This window comes from Balaenoptera physalus, assembly GCF_965194825.1.
Source record: "Balaenoptera physalus genome assembly, chromosome: 3".
Lineage (NCBI taxonomy): Eukaryota > Metazoa > Chordata > Mammalia > Artiodactyla > Balaenopteridae > Balaenoptera > Balaenoptera physalus.
The window spans coordinates 150,276,226-150,294,110 of record NC_138890.1 but is presented as its reverse complement, the minus strand read 5'-3'; the positions used below and the strand labels follow the sequence as shown (position 1 = coordinate 150,294,110).

The 17,885-nt window shown below is 40.6% G+C and overlaps 1 protein-coding gene and 1 pseudogene across 6 annotated transcripts in view; one reads left to right on the top strand and one right to left on the bottom strand.

Annotated features, from left to right (window-relative positions):
• The window catches only part of NPR3 (natriuretic peptide receptor 3), a 68,542-nt gene that overhangs the window by 30,266 nt on the left and 20,391 nt on the right, over positions 1–17,885 (top strand). The gene's annotated exons all lie outside the window — the stretch shown is intronic.
• Positions 19–17,885, bottom strand: part of LOC309656871 (coiled-coil domain-containing protein 167 pseudogene) — a 586,379-nt pseudogene continuing 568,512 nt past the window's right edge. Inside the window, exon 5 of the transcript XR_014268334.1 lies at positions 19–17,766. The product of XR_014268334.1 is annotated as a coiled-coil domain-containing protein 167 pseudogene (transcript). The remainder of the gene's footprint in view (positions 17,767–17,885) is intronic.

Here is a 17,885-nt window from a genome sequence, read left to right as displayed (position 1 = left end):
TTCCTAGGGGTACTATAATAGTATTTTTAAAAGTATATTTGTCCTTTTACTAGTGAACCTGGTGGAAACCTAATCTATTCTGATGCATCATCTTTTAATAGGGCCCATTATATTGGGAGATGGTATAGCCTAATGGTTAAGTGTGCAGGCTTGGGGTTTCACAGACCTAGCTCTGCGTCTTTACTGCTTTGGTCTTGAGCATGTTTCTGAAACTGTGCCTTAGTTTACTGACTCTAAAATGGGGATAAATAATTTTTAACTGACAAGGTCACTGAAAGAACTCAAGCATTGTATATAAATAATATTGAACACAATGCCAGGCACTAAGTAAATATTCAATACATGGTAGCCATTATTTCTCTTACTTTTGTTTCTCATATTCCAGACCCATGTAACCAACGTATATGAGGCTCCTGCATGTCAATATCCTCCCCAGCACCCCCGCTCATCCCTCAGATGTTAACTCAAATACCACTTTCTCAGGATGTTTTTTCCTGACACTCCAGACGAATCTCACACACTCTGCTCCTTTCTATCATAGCACGCCTCTCTGGTTGTAACCACAGGTCTATGTGTGGGATTTTTTAAGTTAACCTTGGCCTGACTCCTAGTTAACTAGACCTGACTCCTTTGCCAGACAGTAAGTTCCATGACAGCAGCAACCGTGTCTGTTTCTATTCACTCTCGCATCCCCCTTACTGTATGCTTAGCACAGGGGACGCAGCCAATAAATGTAAGCTATTATTATTATGCTTATTATTTGGGGTTATTATTGGACCAGAAGACCTCAAATCCAACCCCCTTCCTGTACAGTTGTGAAAACTGAGGCCCAGGGAGGTGAGGTGGCTTTTCCAAATGTAACCACTATATTGCAGTCAGTACAACGATGTTGGGTGGTGACAGAGTCCTGTGCTTAGACCTTATCAGGCACACAAAGCCAGGAGTTCAAATCAACTTATACTGTGGGAGATGGTACTGGGGGGTAGTAATGGGTTTTTACGGTGGGGATTCTGAAGACCATCTAGCAGGGGTCATCAGAAATCTAAAGTTAGAAGTAAACCCCTACTGGAGAGGCCCTCAAATATCAGTGGGACTCCCAGCATGGCTCAGACAAGTGCTTGCCAAGTGTCTGTCTAACCTCCTCTGGTGGGTTTTTTTTGTAGCCAGGGTGGTCTTTATTGCCTTTCCCTTGGGCTAAGCCAGCACAAAGTCTTTCTGGAGACTCAATCCCCACAGCAGGAATGGGAGGCGAGAGGGGCTGGGCCGACAGGAAGCCCTGCTCCGATGTCTGGGTCAGGCAGAAATGGCCCTTGTACCTTGGTCCTCTTGAGGCTTGACGGGTCTGCTTGGCCGTGACCACGGAGCTGAGGGGAAACCTGTGCTGACTGGAGAAATCTCAGGCTCACAGGGTCCAGTAGGCGTAGATGAGGGTCCGAAGGAGGAAGATGGTCACAGACAGCAGCATTTACTTCTGGTTCTCCTGCCGAAGCAACTGCAGCTCCTTCTCATAGTTGGAGGCTTTGTTCATCAGGTGGCTTTTCTCCTTCTCCAGAGACCTCCTGGCCTCTGAGCTCAGCTCCGCCTCATAGAGCCTGGAGTTCACAGCCTCCAGGTCTCTCCGACGTTGTGACAGCTTCTTCTCCAGCCCATCGATCTCTAGAGCGATGCCCAGATTCTCCAGCTTCTTTTTAGTCATGTTACCTGCCGGGTTCCCGGAGTCATTATTGGACGCTCTCTGGTGGTTTATATTGGGTCGCCCACATGTGCAGTGGCTCTCACTCCAGGGTGTCTGGATGGAGCTGTTTGGCCTCTGCCACCGAATGGTTACAATTCTAGAGCACTGGTATTTGGTTTTAGAATGCGCTGTGTGGTGGCCAAGCCAAGATTAGTTGCATCCCCTGACTCCTGGTCAGTGGCTTTCTTTATCCACTACATCAGTCTGACCTTTTTAACAACAATGTGCCCAAGATGGGGGCAAACCCATGACCCAAAGATTAAGTGTCTCAGGCCCTACAAGTGAGCCTGGCAGGCAGCACAGGCAGGAGAACTTCCTTTACCTGCCCCCTGCCTGCCCAAACACACACTTTTAAGATATCAGTTTCTCTTTACTCTTTCACATACTTGACAAAGTCCAGCTAGGACTCTGTCTCCTCTCCATCTGCAGCGATCTATTTTGCCTGTTTTCTTCTGAAGTGTAAACCACCATTTCCTAAAACAGCAGATGCTGTTTACTGAGCACCCCAGGGACCATGGCTGTGAACTTGATCCTGGACCATGTAATGGTCCCATCTTGGGTGGGATCTTCATCACCTAAAAATACTTGAGCAAGTATATAAATATCCATGGCCATGAGCTCTGGGAGGCTACAAGAGCTGCATTCCTGTGCCAGCACGGATGTGAAACATCATTCACTTCAGTGTCAGCACTCTGACACACTGATGGCATTCACACAAGTCTGGACAGTTTATCTTGCAGTAGACCAAATGTGGCACATGTGTGAAAATATCCATGTTTCTAGAGAAATGAAATCAAACACGGTGGAGTGGGTTCACTTAGTTCTCTAGTAGGAGGCTCCCTCCAAATTCATCCAACTTTCCATGACCTCTTTAAGTGGATGAGGGTTTCTTGAGTTAGGGTGCATTAACTCTTTACAATTCTGTGCAAAATTTTGTATGTAAGTGCACATGTGTATATTTCTGGAGAGAGGGGCCAGCACCCTTCATCTGATTTTTAATGGGGCCAGTGTCACAAAAAGGTAAGAATCATTGAACTAGACCAGGGTTGGTCAGCATGCCATTTGAGCAGTTACTGTCCCAAGCCCTATCTACTCATATGGATAGGGTACAACATTGTGCAAGCAGGGCTGCATTGAAAAGTCACTCCCCTGGAAGAAAATGAAGAGACACCTGAATGCTCTAATATTTTTTAATCTTATATTCTAAAACCATTAGTTTTATTTCTGAGATGAAAGAGATACTAATTCATTTATTTATTCCTTCATTCTGAACTAGGGAGTCAGTCCAGTCTTTACAACTACCAGTGTTTTCACATGATGTCTTTAAGAGGTAGACTTAAATTTGTCCCAGCTACTATTTCTCAGTTTAGACTGAGCCAATGTTGGAGACCTCTTTTCCCCTCTGGCAGCTGCTCTGACTTCTCGGTCCTGTAAATCCCACTCTTGGCTTTGCCCCATTCTCCTATTGTGTTTGGCACTTCTGAGACCCATTCACGGGCTGGCCCTTTAACAGTTGGCTCTGCCCTTGGGTGAAGCTCACCCTCTTTCCTTGATGTTGTAGTTGTTTAAATCAAAACAATACATGATTTTTTAGATTGAATACAATGAAAGAAGACCCACACTGAATTAAAAATAAATTCATAATACTCTGAGAGTTAAGACAAACCCAAGTCTCCGATTCTGCTCTTCTCCACTCCTGACTCCCATTCTTTGAAGTCCATAATCCTTAACGTTTTTATTGGCCTCTGCTGTTTCCCTTTATATTTCTAAAATAGCTTATTTATATTGATGTTTTGAATATTAAAAATTTTGATATTACTTTGTGATTTTGTAAAATGGAAAAAGATTTAGCTCCTTTATACACTCTTCCTCTACCAATACTTCTTTTTCCTCCCATCCTCCCAATATTTTATGACATAATTTTTAGTTAAAGGTATAGTCACAAAATAAAATTTGAAGCTAAAAAAATAGAGCTTTTATTATTATGGCATGCATATATATATATATATGTATATGTATTTACAACTGAATCATGTAGTGTTCTATGATTATATTTCCTTTCCTGCCTAGCTTTTCATTTTTTCTGCAGTTAGTGATTTCCTTGGTTTTTTATTTGCTTCCATGTAATTCTCACTATTTCATTCTTATTCCCTCAGCCAAAAATTTTGGATAATGTTTCTTTTTTTCCCCCTTTGTCTTCCTGCTCTAGTTTAGAGTAATTGCTTTCTTCAATATCAATCTTTAGCTCTCTCCTGTACCGGATCCTCTTTTTCTTGGATATCAAATCTCCTTCTTTGTTGAATTTCACCTTAGTTTTGAAGGACAGTGATGCAAGGATTCTTCAGTATATGCAAATTGATCAATGTGATACACCGTATTAAAAATTGAAGAATAAAAAGAACCAGCTTTTAGTTTCATTGATTTTTGCTATTGTTTTCTTTGTTTCTATTTCATTAATTTCTGCTCTGATTTTTATGATTTGTTTCCTTCTACTAACTTTGGGTTTTGTTTGTTCTTTTTCTCTAATTGTTTTAGGTATAAGGTTAGGTTGTTTATTTGCGATTTTTCTTGTTTCTTGAGGTAGGATTGAATTGCTCTAATCTTCCCTCTTATGACTGCTTTTGCTGCACCCCATAGGTTTTGGGTCATCGTGTTTTCATTGTCATTTGTTTGTATATATTTTTTGATTTCATCTTTGATTTCTTCAGTGATCTCTTGGCTATTTAGTAGCATATTGTTTAGCCTCTATGTGTTTGTGTTTTTTTACAGTTTTTTTTTCCTGTAATTGATTTCTAATCTCACAGTGTTGTGGTCAGAAAAGATGCTTGATATGATTTCAATTTTCTTAAATTTACTGAAGCTTCATTTGTGACCCAAGATATGATCTATCTTGGAGAATGTTCCATGAGCACTTGAGAAGAAAGTGTATTCTGTTGTTTTTGGATGGAATGCCCTCTAAATATCAATTAAGTCCATCTTGTTTAATGTATCACTTAAAGCTTGTGTTTCCTTATTTATTTTCATTTTGGATGATCTGTCCATTGGTGAAAGTGGGCTGTTAAAGTCCTCTACTATGATTGTGTTACTGTTGATTTCCCCTTTTATGGCTGTTAGCATTTGTGTTATGTATTGAGGTGCTCCTATGTTGGGTGCATAAATACTTATAATTGTTATGTCTTCTTGGATGGATCCCTTGATCATTATGTAGTGTCCTTCCTTGTCTCTGTGACAGTCTTTATTTTAAAGTCTAGTTTATCTGATATGAGTATTGCTACTCCAGCTTTCTTTTGATTTCCATTTGCATGGAATATCTTTTTCCATCCCTTCACTTTGTCTGTATGTGTCCCTAGGTCTGAAGTGGGTCTCTTGCAGGCAGCATATATATGGGTCTTGTTTTTGTATCCATTTGGCCAGTCTGTGTCTTTTGGTTGGAGCATTTAATCTGTTTACATTTAAGGTAATTATCGATATGTATGTTCCTATTACCATTTGCTTTATTGTTTTGGGTTTGTTTTTGTAGGTCTTTTTCTTCTCTTGTGTTTCCTGCCTAGAGAATTTCCTTTAGCATTTGTTGTAAAGCTGATTTGGTGGTGCTGAATTCTCTTAGCTTTTGCTTGTGTGTAAAACTTTTGATTTCTCCATTGAATCTGAATGAGATCCTTGCTGGGTAGAGTAATCTTGGTTGTAGGTTTTCCCCTTTCATTACTTTAAATATATCCTGCCACTCCCTTCTGGCCTGCAGAGTTTCTGCTGAAAAATCAGCTGAAAACCTTAGGGGGATTCCCTTGTATGTTACTTTTTGCTTTTCCCTTGCTGCTTTTAATATTTTTTCTTTGAATTTAATTTTTGTTAGTTTGATTAATAGGTGTCTCAGAGTGTTTCTCCTTGGGTTTCCCCATTTTTTCAACTCTTCCAATTTCTTTTATTTTCTGTGATTGCCACAACTTTATCTTCCAACCTGTCTATTGAATTTTTAATTTTTGATATCATATTTTTAATTTACAAGACCTCTTTTTTGTTCTCTGAGTGACTCTCTTTTTAAAAAATAAAACACTGACCTTGTTTCCTGGATGCAATATCTTCTTTTCCTGAGTATACTCTTTCATCAGTTCTAGAATATACTTCTTTCACATTTTAACTTATCTAAAGTTGAGATTCATTTTATAATTGGTGGGCTGTCATAATTTTTTCTTTCTAAGGGCACATATAACAAAGGTGCTTCATATAATTGCAGGTATTTCATATTTTTTGAGATTGTTTTCTTTTACTTCCTGCTTGCCTATTTCTTTCAAATTCCTTTCTAAAAATATTCATTTTGAATTCTTTCTCTTTCATATTATAAGCTTTTCTTAAACTGTTGGTAATCCTTATCTAAGTTCTGTGTGCATGGGAACTTGTCTAGTGGTGGACTTTATTGTAGGGTAATAAGGTGTCAAGTTGGCTTTTTCAAAGGGTTATCCCAAATATGATTATGTGAGGGTTGTTTCTCTTAGGCTGGTCAGTTTCAATAAATAATTCTCCTTCAAATAACTTCTTGAGAGTCATAAGTCTGCCCTACATTCTGGGAGCCTAGAAAGGGGGGACTCTCACCTTTAGGATTGAGGACTTTTCACTTACACCTCAATTTTCAGTATTATGCTTCACCCAATCTCCAGCTGTGACTTGTATCCTCCCAGTCGGATCTTTGTGTCAACATATTCAGACAATAAATCTCCTGTCTTCTGCCTGGATAGGAAGGGACAGTTTCTTCTCTGTGTAAGGCTTGGGGGTGTGGGATCTGACATTTAAGTGCTTCTTGTACAAATTTTCAACTAATCCCAGTATTTCCAACCCCACTGCATCCCTACCTCCAGAGGTAACTAGTGTCTCCAGTTCTAGAGCCTCTGGACTGGAGTTCTTTGCTTCTTGTTGGAGCTCCCTGTCATGCTCCCATGCACACTTGGATTTAGGTTTCTCAGGTCTATTGAGTCACCCCTTTCCAACTTCCAAAATTTTGTTGACTTTCCTCATCTACTATTTCCTTCCTGTACTCTTTTAACTTGTAAATTTACATCTTAAAAATTTCATTGTCATTTTAGTGGGGATTTTGCAGGGAATGTATGTTTCAATGGTTGTGACTTACTGGAAGTCTCTCAGTACCATGAAAGTATGCAGAGATGGTGGTGCCATCTTTATTTTTGGGGGGAGGTGGTGGTTGTGGTAATCTAGTTATATTCAAAGCAAAGGAGGAAGAGGAAAAGAGAGAGAGTGTGTGTTTGAGAGAGGGATTCAGTGTATTTCTTTTAGTCCAGAATGCTCTTGCTCCTTTAGAATTTCCCATTTGGTTACAGTTTCTCTCCTAGTGGCTACTTAATCTTGATTTATTAGCTCAGTGCTTTCTTTCTTACCCTCACAGATATGCCTGCCCTCTGTGATTCTTCAAAAGCATTTGTACAGAAGCAACATACATTAACAATAATATATACTCACTAAGAAAAGGCTTGTTCTTTTACAGGTTTGTCATACTAGTGTATGAAGACTTTATTTTACTTTATGTCCAGTGCTAAACTGTTTCCTCTAATATAGCTCTTATGCCAGTGTCATTTGAAAAAGGAACACATATAGGAATATCATCTAGGAATCCTGTTGCCAGTGTCGGTAGAAGTTTAGGTTTTAAAGTGGATTTTTTAAAAAGCTAAGATTTAAGGTTAAAAAATGGAGTATTTACATAAAAATAATTGGACCTGTTTGTGTCCTGGTGGGTTATTTGTAATTTATCACAATGCAGTGGTAGCAATTTTGCACCCTTTCTAGAATCTCTTAGGACTCTCTTATTGTACAACAAAATACTTCAGAAAAAAGTGAAAACATTGGAAGACATAAACTTGTATGGAGGGTTCCAGCATGGGACTCAGTCACCTTCCAGTGCAACCTTGGGTAGTAGAGACCATCTCCTCTGAATAGGATCTGTTCCCTAGTAATCTCCAATGTTGCAGACAGCATTATTCTAGAACCAAAGGCAATCCAGCTGGGGAAGGAGCTGTAGGAGAGAAGGCAGAGCTCCTGACCCTGGACTTGGGCTGAGAAGGCCCTTGGCTGGGTCCCTTTACTTCTTAGGGCTTCCTCTGTTGTAAAACCAGAGATTGGGGTCACCGCCTCAAGGGGCTTTCCCATTCCCAGGTTTCTGTTATTATATGTTGAAAGTGTTTTTCTAACTTTAGTCTTAATTTAGATGTTGTATTTCATTGTCAGTATCTGGATATGGAATTTACTTACCCTTTATTGAAAAATCACAATGTAACAATCATCACAACCCACCCACCCCCATTTTAGGAGGATTTTATTCCAATAAAGTATTCTGCTGCTTATAACATTACATCATAAAAGTCTCTTGGAAATTTTCATCACTCCAGCTTTAAAATACAAAGGACCAACTTTTCTTCAGCTACAGACTGGTCACCATTCTGCAGCCTGAAACCCTTTGTATATGCAAAACTCATCTTTGTGTACACAAACTAAGTAATTGCAATGTTCTGCATCCAATTTGCATTTGCAGGGATCCAGCTGCAAGTGTCGTTCTGCAAACACAAAATTAGAGCCTGGTTTTTAAGAGTGGTTTAGATGCATTTTTAAAAAAAGTATTTCTCCAGTTAATCTCAGAGATGGCTTTTTGATGTTGTTGTTAAAGAAAGGTGTTTTAGTTATAGAGAATGTGCAGAGTCCATTTTTTAATGAAATAATGCTGCATCCTTGGTACTCTGGCTTTCAAATTCAGTTTCATACTTCTTAATGCGACCTCTGTTCTTGACTTGGGGTAGAATTTGGTAAATGCTGTTTTTATTTCTAACCAGGTATTCTGAGCAGGGGGTGATTTTATAAGCTTGGATATTTGCTCATTTGAGGTTAGCAGGCCACCCATAGCTTGTTTTTTCTCCTTATTTAAAAGTTGAAATTTTAACTAATTAAACAAATATTCTGGCAGTGTCTGATGCACAGCAGAATTGTTAGGGAGGTAGGATGTGTATTGGGCCATCCCTCCCTCCCAGGTTTCCCTCTGACACTCAAAAATGAAATGGGAGCCTGGAGCCTGCAGCGTATCTAGCCACAGTATTTGAACAGAGACAAGGTTTAATAAAGCATTGTTTAGATAGGCCAGGCATTACATTTTGGAAAGTCCAAAATGTTGAAAAACAACACTCTCATTTCCTTCAATGAGGGGAAGGCCCAGCAGTAAAGCTGTCTAATCCAGCTTGTGTTTTGACACTGGCTTTGCACAGATGCAGTGTGGGAGGTGATATCAGTTGAGAAGTTATCAGCTTATCAGTGAAATCCTGGCCGGGCACTTCCCCCCTTATTGTCTTATATAATATCATTTAATTGGAACTGGATACTCTTACTGAAAATTTTCAGTTAGCTCTTCAGTAAAACCAATGAAAGAGAAAAAAAAAAAAATGCAGCCGACCAAGCAGTATTTGCCCCACTTCTGGTGAGGGTGTGCACAGGCAGCCTTTTGTGTCTGCCAGAGCTGCATCAGAATAGGAGAATCCCCCCAACACCACCCTGCCCTGTGCCCTCACCCCCTTTCTTTAAAGTCAGCCAAGGAATAATTTGTCCAAATGAAAAGGCCCTTTCAGGCACTGGAGGGCTTTGCTAATTGTATTTGAAAGAATCAAAGCAAACCACAAGCTGGCTTTTAACAACAGAAAAGTAATGCGTTCACATACCAACATATTAATAAGATTAGTTTTATTAGGAAAATGTAATCAGGCAGAATAAGGACTGCAAGAGGAATGGCTTTTTAAAAGCCATTCTTTTATTTTCTAGCTAAAGAAATATCAGTCGGCTTTCAAAACGCATTTAAATAAAGATGTACTGAAATCTAAAAAAATACATCAATGTCACTTTCTTGACATAAAAGGGAAAAATGCTTTAAAATTGTTTATTTCTGTAACTTTTAAATAGCTTTAGTTGTGCTAAATTAGAATAGTAAAAAAACTTGAGAATCTCCTGGCTAAAGTATTTTTGTTTGATTGTAAATAGGTATCCATTTGCTTGTGATTTCTACATATTGGCAGGTGTGGATTTATTAATTGCAAAAATGCTGTTGAACTGGTGCAATTGGAAAATGTTCAAGGAGGATCCACAGCACCTATGAGAAATGATTTTTCCAAGCAGTAGACTTCATTTTGACCTTTCAAAAGACAATCACTGCATTTTTTGTTTTCCATTATGTGCGGTGATGTAGTTTCAGTTAGAAAGATATTTTGCAATAATGGTGACAATATACTCAAATGCGCATGACTAAAATAGCAATGCAGTGTGGAAATAAGTTTCACAATCCAAAGGCCAAGCTATTTTCCTTTGTTTTTCTTCCTGTATCGTCACTGAATGGAGTAGAAGGGCATTTCACGCATTTGGCCAAACTCTTTACAGCGGAAGCACATTCTTTCTAGAAGAGTCAGGTCACTTAAAATATGGACTAGAGATGCATTACCAGTTCAGCTTGCAGAAAGAACATACATCAGCTTGAACAATTATACCCATTAGTATAAGTGAAGAAGCATGGGGCAGAACTGTAGAGGATGAAAGCTCAGAGTTCTTTTTTCTACCTTTCTCTTCCCTTCCAACATCTCTGTGCTCTGGGGGCCTCAGCATCCTTCTTTTTCCACTTGGTGAGGAACTCATTTCCATAAAGATATTGGGGGTTCAGTAGATTAGCTTTACCAGGATATTTCATTTAAAGGAGGAACCTGGAAAAGGAAGACAACATAAGTAAACTTAAAGGTGATACTTTTCTGTTCCGTGGAGGAGATGAGTCTTTCAAGTGCCAGGCTTTAGTCTTTCTACCAGAGAGCTCTGCTCAGGAAACATTTATTGAGTCAGGCCACCCTGTGGCTAGAGCAGCGTGGTACTTTCTAAACTTACATGAAGCTTTGCATTTTACTAATAAAGCAGCAGCAAAATGGCTGCATTTCACATAATTTGACAGGAACCAGAAAGGAGTGCCCATGTGTTCAGCCTTCCAAGTTGGAAGACGGGAGGGAGGCCGATGGGCCCCATCAGCTTCCTTGGCCGCTGCACTAACAGAGGACTCTGGTGTTTGATGCTGACTGCAGCCACAGTTATGAAAGTCCGTGGGCAGAGTCGGGTTTGTAAGGCCTGGCCATTGATGCTTCTGTCCGTGTGAGTGGATATGGTGGAGGAGCCCAAGGTAGTGGTTCAGTAAATGTTAATTGATAGGCATTAAAACAATCGATGACCCCGGGGCATGCCACCTTGTGTGCTGAAGACGTTAATCTGTGAAATGGAGAAAACCACACCAGGTTGCTCTTGGAAGTTATGAAGAATGATTGTAAAGGGGTTTTTGAAGCTTAAGCGCTTTGACTGATAGTGTCCGAAGAAAACAGCCCCAGCTGCAGAGAGCAGAGCATCTCTGTGGCCCTGTGAGCAGTGTGCAGTAGCAGTGTCAAATGGCATCCTTTCTGGGGTCCAGCCAATTGTTAAAAGGGAGGAACTAGAATAATATATTGCTGGGGGCTCAACCCCTTCCTGGTTATGAAATTCGAAAGTGGCTTAAGCTGTAGGAAATTATTTTGGATTAGTCTTTATCATCTGATTTCCCCCCTGGAGAGAACTTGCTTCATTTTATAAGGTTCTAAAAATCTTTTTTTTTTTTTTAAACAAGAGGCATCAGCCACCATGTCCCTCTCTCTTCTTTTTTTAAAAAATTTTATTTATTTATTTTTGGCTGCGTTGGGTCTTCATTGCTGTGCGCAGGCTTTCTCTAGTTGCAGCGAGCGGGGGCTACTCTTCGTTGCGCGGGCTTCTCATCGTGGTGGCTTCTCTTGTTGTGGAGCATGGGCTCTAGGCACACAGGCTTCAGTAGTTGTGGCACATGGGCTCAGTAGTTGTGGCTCGCGGGCTCTAGAGCACAGGCTCAGTAGTTGTGGTGCATGGGCTTAGTTGCTCCGTGGCATGTGGGATCTTCCCGGACCAGGGATTGAACCCATGTCCCCTGCATTGGCAGGCAGATTCTTAACCACTGCGCCACCAGGGAAGCCCTGGTTCTAAAAATCTTGCTCCCACAGACTGTGGTTTACAGATAAGGAGGAGGTGAGCAGAGAATTTGTGTGTGTATAATGAACAATTTAACAATTGGCCTAAATTTGGGGACCTGTGTAATTTCCTTTACCGTTATCTCTATGTGGGATAATTACTAAATCACTGAAGTAAGCCAGCTCTGTTTTTACCCTATCCTAAAGATCTTAAAGAGATTTCATTTATTGGTAAATAGTCCTGCATCAAGTTGGCACTCTAACTTGCCCATCGTTGCTCTACAAACTACATTCATTTCAATTTGGGGCCATTTTCTCTTTTCGTAACTCAGCAGTGACTGAAATATACTCAACAGTATATTTATGGCAACCCTATGTCTAAGAATTTCCTTGGTAGAACAGATTTCAGATACAGCACATATGCCCTCTAGATGCACGTGCGTTTTTGTTGATCATTTGACCCTATGTATCACCAGGCATACAGTTAAGCCTGCAGACAGTTGTTCATTGAAGCTGTATGCCCACCATTGCACACTTACTGAGCGCCTCCTTCAGGCAAGGCACTGTGTCCTGTGAGGACAATTCATCACTTGTGTGGGTGGCTCTTGAAGGATGGGTAAGAAGAGATGGGTACAGAAGAGCCTCCTCAGAGAGGCCAATATAGGGAATCCCAGCTTAGAAGAAGGAGGCAGTAGACACATTTAGGGAATAGTGAGCAAAATCACCTGGCTTGAATGAGGGGATTTTGTAGAGGAGGAGTTTGGAAAGGTCTCTCTTTTTTGAAATTTGCTCCTCCCTTGGCTGCCAAGACACCACCGTGTCTAAGTTCTCTGCCTACATTGTGGACTTTCCTGGTCTCCTTTCATGACTCCCCTTTTCCACTTGCTCCACAAATATTAGTGTTTCCCAGATTCTTTCCTTGGCCCTTTTTCTTCTCTAAACACTTTCTGGGCAGCACATCCACTCGCCTGGGTGGGATGTTCATCTTGATGTGGATAACACCTAAATTTCTATCTCCAACTCCGGCTTGTCTCTGAGTGGCAGGCCCCGAGTTCCAATTGCCCATTGGCACCTCTGCCTGAATAACACTGTGTCTACCTGCCTCATCCTTTCATTCAGAACTGCTCCATTCTGAGCTCTGCTGGACCAAGCCTAGAGGGGGAGTCAAGGAGGATGGAACTCCGAGTTCAAAGAACTTATTCTGCACGCAGAAGAAAGTAGAAAGTAGGAGACTGTAGTCAAAAAGAGATTTTCGGGCTTCCCTGGTAGCGCAGTGGTTGAGAATCTGCCTGCCAACGCAGGGGACACGGGTTCGAGCCCTGGTCTGGGAAGATCCCACATGCCGCAGAACGACTAGGCCTGTGAGCCACAACTACTGAGCCTGCACGTCTGGAGCCTGTGTTCCGAAACAAGAGAGGCCGCGATAGTGAGAGGCCCGCACACCGCGATGAAGAGTGGCCCCCGCTTGCCACAACTAGAGAAAGCCCTCGCACAGAAACGAAGACCCAACACAGCCATAAATAAATAAATAAAATTAAAAAAAAAAAAAAAGAGATTTTCAAGGATTTGAAAGTAGAGCAGTTCTGGGTGATGATATGATCTTTGCTACTCAAAGGGTGGTCTATGGACCAGTGGCTTCAGCATCACCTGGGAGACTGTAGAAATGAGGAGGTGTAGTGCTCTATCCCTCAGACCTGCTGAATCAGAATCTGCATTTGAACAAGATTTGCAGGTGAACTGTGTGCACAGTTCTGAGAAGCTTTGGCCTAGGGTATGTGCATGAGCGTGAATTGATGAAGTTCAGCGGAGATGAAATTCATCAAATAATGGCAGTCAGCGAACCAAGAGGCTACAATGTTCAATGAATGGATAATGCACAGGGAGATTGAAATGGTTCAGTACGAATGCAATAATGTGGGTGGAGAGGAAGAATGTGAGCTGACTGCCAACCTCCTTAATGCATTCATTATGCCTTGGGAGTGAGGGAGGGTCCTTGCGTCAGATGACAGTGATATTTGACAGGATTTTTGACATCTTAGTTCTTTGAGAACAGAGCCTCTGATTAGGATTTTTCCCCTTTAAGTTCTGTGCCTCAGCTCTTAAGAAAGATATAGCAGATCCTTAAATAATGATGAATTGACTTTACGAGCAGTGGGCTTAAACAGATTAAGCCTTTTGGTCAATTTACATTTTTTTTAAAGGGAACCTGGAGCTAACTTAAACAATCTGGTATCCAATATCACCTTTTCTCCCCCCTCCTTTGATTATACTTTCCAGACAGTTAATTAAAAATGTGTTTGCTAGGGCAAACTTCTTCGTTCTTTTTTTCTCTCTCTTGATGTGCATATAACATCTTGGAAGTCCTATACATGTTAGAGAACTCATATTGATGCTCTATCCTTGGGTGTGAGTTTGGTCTTTAAGGAGGTGCCTTGCTTGATAGACAGATCAACACTGATGATGCAGGTACTGATTTGGAGCCAGGAGACTTGAGTTCCAGTTGCAGCTCTGTTCTTACTATCTGTGCAACGTTGAGTGAATCAGGCAACTATTACAGGCTTCAGCTTCTCATTTACACAATATGCTGGTTGGACTATATGAGCTCTAAATTCCCTTCGAGTTGTAAACTTGTGATTCTGTAATTCTTTTAGGCTGTTAAGAATGCCTGTGAGGTTAAAATGATGCATCTCTCTAAGATGTGTACCCAAGGGTCTCTCTTGTATTGTGGCCAATATATTTATGGAGCTCAGTGTCATTCTATCCATGATTCAAAATCATGATACATCTGCATCTAGAGTACTCTGCATAGTTCTGGTAACTTTCTTAAGAGAAACAAGTTTCCTCACATTAGTAGAATATGTTAGCCCTAAATGTTTTTAAAAAGAAATAGAGTATCTTTTAATTGCCCAAGGGAGTGAAACAATTTTTTTACGAAATAGACTTAAAAAGATCAATCTCTTTGAAATGTTGCACCATCCAACCTTGTGAAGACCATGGGGCATTTCTTGAAATCTGAAGACTTAACTGAATTCTCAATCTGTAGACCTGAAGGGATACTTTCAGGATAATGACAAGGAATGACTATTTTTCCTGGTAGTTAGTAAGCATATGAAACTCATTACTTGCATAGTTTCCAAAGGCTGTCTTAACATGGGTTCCAGAATGATTTAGTTCAGTTCATTATGCTGGATCCCAAATGGGATTCAGAGCGTGTTGATCTTTTGGTGTGAGGCCCTATTCTTTAAAGTTGATATTTGAGATATACAAATACCTTTAAAGAATTATTCGTTTAAAAATTAAAAATGAATTTAGTTCAATGATAGAAAACAGAACTGGACTGGACAAGACATGAATGTTGACCTTATGATTATGTATTTTCATATGTTCTTATAGAAGCTACTGTGGAAAGTTTTCCACAATTTTCCAGACTTGGGATATTCATTTAGGGAATTAATAAAGAAAATTTTTATTATGGGAAATTTTAAGTACATACAAAAATGGAGACCACAGTATGTGAAACTCCGTGTCCTCATCTCTCAGCTTCAATAATTAACCAAGTCAGTCTAATTTCATCTCTAACTTTTTTCCCACCCTTACCCCTAGGCCCTGGTAATTCTGAAGCAAACCTAAGGCATCCTCGTTTCATCTTAAGCATTTTAATATGTATCTCAAAGATAAGTTTATTATTTTATTTAAATAAAATTTATACACAATGAAATCCATAGTTCTTGATTGTGCTATCTGATCACCTCTGATAAATGTGTATGTCCATGCAACTACTACTCCTGTTAAGATATAGGAGATTGCATGACCACATGCAGTTTCCTCATGTCCCTTTCCAATCAGTTTCTACCCCCATAAGCAACCACTCTCCTCCCCCCACATCTTTAATGAGCTATAATTGACAAATAAAGTCACATAAATTTAAGGTGTACAACATAGTGATTTGCTATATGTATACATTGTGAAGTGATTACCACAATACGGTTAGTTAACACAATCACCTCATATAGTTACCTTTTCTATTTTTATTTTCTGGTGGTGAGAACATTTTAAGATTTACTCTCTTAGTAAATTACATGTATACAATACAGTATTGTTAACAATAGTCACCATGCTGTACATCAGAGCCCCAGAACTTATTCATCTTATAACTGAAAGTTTTTACCCTTTTACCAGCATCTCCCCATTTCTCCCACTCTCCAGCCTCTGGCAACCACCATTCAACTCTCTTTTTCTATGAATCTGACTTTTTTAGATTCCACACAGGTGAGATCACATAGTATTGTCTTTCTCTGTATGGCTTATTTTACTTAGCATAACGCCCTCCAGATTCATCCATGTTGTCACAAATGGCAGGATTTCCATATTTTTTTATGACTAAATTCTATTTGTCTCTCTCACACATTTTCTTTAATCATTCATCTGCCAGTGGACACAGTTGTTTCCATAGCTTGGCTATTGTGAGTAATGATGCCATGAACACAGAGTGCAGTTATGTCTTCCAGACACTGACTTCAGTTCCTTCAGATATATATCCAGAAGTGGGATTAATAGGTTTAATAGGCCTTTTTATTCACAGATGGGGCAAGGGCCACTTTAGCTGAGTCAGAAATCCTGATTCCCTTGATCTGAGCTCCTGGTTTAAGTATCTGCTTAACAGTTAGCGTGTTGCCTCACGTCCCCTCTCCTCTTTTCTTCTTCCATCTTCTGCCCTCTCGTTCCATCTCTAGGTGCGGGTTCTGTCCCTCCCTCATCTTCAAGTACATTGTTAGTCTTCTCTTTTATAGACCCTCACTGGTCTTTCCAGCCTACGTGCTCAACTTGTAGAACTCCCCAACTATTAGCCAGTTGGAAGCAGAAACCAGAGCACAAAGCTGTTTTACAACCTTAGCTGGCTGAACATATGTGCCAGTTGGATAGATGTCATAACTAGGCAAGCCTGGTTTGGACCCCTACTTAAGAACTTGCCCACCCAACATTTTCTGCAGTTTTGACCCCATCCACCGACAAAGATCTCTCGTTTCTGTTTAGGATGTTAGTCAGAGTGTCTCTTACAGGATAATAACAGTGTCCATCTATGAAGGTTTTGTAAGGACTAAACACAGTAGAACTTAAATTCTATTAAGTTCAGCTCCTAGAATATAGGAGATGTTCAATATCATAGTTAATACCTGGAAATAAAGAGAACTGCTTGACTTTGTTCAATCTAGCATTTTGTAAACCTGTTTAACCATGATAGTGCTATTTCTAGAGCCATCTGTTAATATTTTAAGGAATGCTGCTGCTGTATGGAATGCAGCTTCGGAAACTCTGAATTAAGAATTGAACAAAATTAAGCTGCTGACTGTTCACAGTGAGTGAATAAACCAGTGCTGCTTGAACTGGGAGTTGGGCTTCTGGATCTTAACTCAGTCCTCACCACACCTTGAAACTGCTTGAATAAGAAGGAGAGGTTTCATTTTATGACACAAGACAGAAATGAAAAAAAAAAAGTCATCCTTATACAAAGCCTAGATTTTTGTTTATCTCTTCCTTGTAATCACATCTCCAGGTGACTCAAGAAATTTAAGGAAAGCTATCTGAAGTTCTCAGGATCAGCTTTCAAGGATGTCGTCAAGGTGGATAAAGTAGAGTCTACATGCGTCTTCTGATTTTGGCCTTTCAGAAGGAGTGAGGCCAGAAATTGTCCCCCTGTGTTCCCCGGTCTCCATCTCACTCTGGCTTGGTCACCCCACTTGCAGTCTTGGGGCTGCCTCACCGTCCAGCAGAGTGAGCAGGGCACTTGCTGCCTGCCTCGGCCCTTCCCCCTTGGGTTTGGTGTGTGTGTTTACCCACCTCGACATTGTGCCCGACAGGAACATAGACCCCTGGAAAGAAGGCCAGCAAGTGTCCAGAGCAGTCTGTGGGGGTCGGGTCCCCAGGCTTTCCGGAGGCACATCTGGTCGGGCACTGGTGGGACATCAAGGCCAAGGACAGACTTGCTCACCTGATCATCTGAAAGCCAGAGACGATAATGTCATTAGGTATGTGCATTTCTCAACTAAGCCTTCAAGAGTGATAGGTGATGAGAAGCATCCTTATGTGACGTGTGTGTGGGACACATTCAAAGGGCA